This window comes from Populus euphratica, unplaced genomic scaffold (genome assembly GCF_000495115.2).
Source record: "Populus euphratica unplaced genomic scaffold, PopEup_1.0 scaffold4533.1, whole genome shotgun sequence".
Classification (NCBI taxonomy): domain Eukaryota; kingdom Viridiplantae; phylum Streptophyta; class Magnoliopsida; order Malpighiales; family Salicaceae; genus Populus; species Populus euphratica.
The window spans coordinates 1-1,070 of record NW_011504325.1 but is presented as its reverse complement, the minus strand read 5'-3'; the positions used below and the strand labels follow the sequence as shown (position 1 = coordinate 1,070).

Here is a 1,070-nt window from a genome sequence, read left to right as displayed (position 1 = left end):
AATAAATAAACTTAAAAATATACAAAATTTAATATATAGTGAAACCACCAAGACTGATAAATTATTTTTTCTATGAACTTCTGCTTCTATGTACTTTTTTATAGTTCGATTTGATGGGAGAACGCTCCCTCACTCTATTTATAATGTCTCACTTGCTCCCTGCTTCAATATCTCACAATCCACTTGCTTCAAACAATGTCTCCAGCCAATTCTTGTGCACTGCTCCTCCTCTTCTTTCTTACTCTCTCCCTCCACATTAACTTTTCCACCTCTGACAATTGAAGGCCGCAGGACAGTGGCTGCGGCTGCGGCTGCGGCCGCTGACACTGTCCCTTTACAAAAGGAAGTTGCCACCTTCCTCCCTAGCGATATTTCTCCACCTACTGAGAAGTATTGGTTCTCAAGGTTGCCTAACACTCCATTGCCAAAAGCCCTAGGATATCTTCCACAACCTAGTCATTATCCTTCAATCTCCACAGAATTCGCTAATGAAATCGTAAGTGTTGCAGCTTCTCAAAGAACCTATAAACAAGGATATAGATCTGTCAAGCATAAAACAGCCATAAAGTCTGCCCTCCCCGACTCAACGATATTCTACCTGTACAACGATCTCCAACCAGGTAAAAGGATGAGAATTCATTTTACAAATAGTGGGACCAAGGTTAGTTTCCTGCCTCGTCAGGTTGCAGAGTCTATACCATTTTCGAGTGACAAAGTACCAGAGATTTTGAACTACTTTGCACTACAAGTCAACTCAAAAGAGGCTCAGGTTATGAGAGATGAAATAGGAGGATGTGAGGAGCCAAACATGGAAGGAGAAGAAAAATTCTGTGCTACATCTCTGGAGTCATTAATTGATTTTAGTGTTGAAAGGCTTGGCCTAAATGTTCGCGTACTCTCAAGGTTTTAATTTGGAAAAATATACAAGTGAAGTACTCTCAAGGTTTTAATTCTGTGCTACTTTGGTTATAATTTAAAAAAAATAAGTTTAGACAAAATATTTTTAGTTGTTGTTAAAGAAAAAATAAACTGAGCTAACAAAGTTTAACAATGTTCTGTGCTACTTTGGT

At 38.6% G+C, this 1,070-nt stretch overlaps 1 pseudogene; it reads left to right on the top strand.

Moving 5' to 3' along the window:
• Nucleotides 1-173: 173 nt before the first annotated feature.
• On the top strand, nucleotides 174-903 carry LOC105120051 (BURP domain-containing protein 5-like; annotated as a pseudogene).
• The last annotated feature ends 167 nt before the right edge of the window (nucleotides 904-1,070 follow it).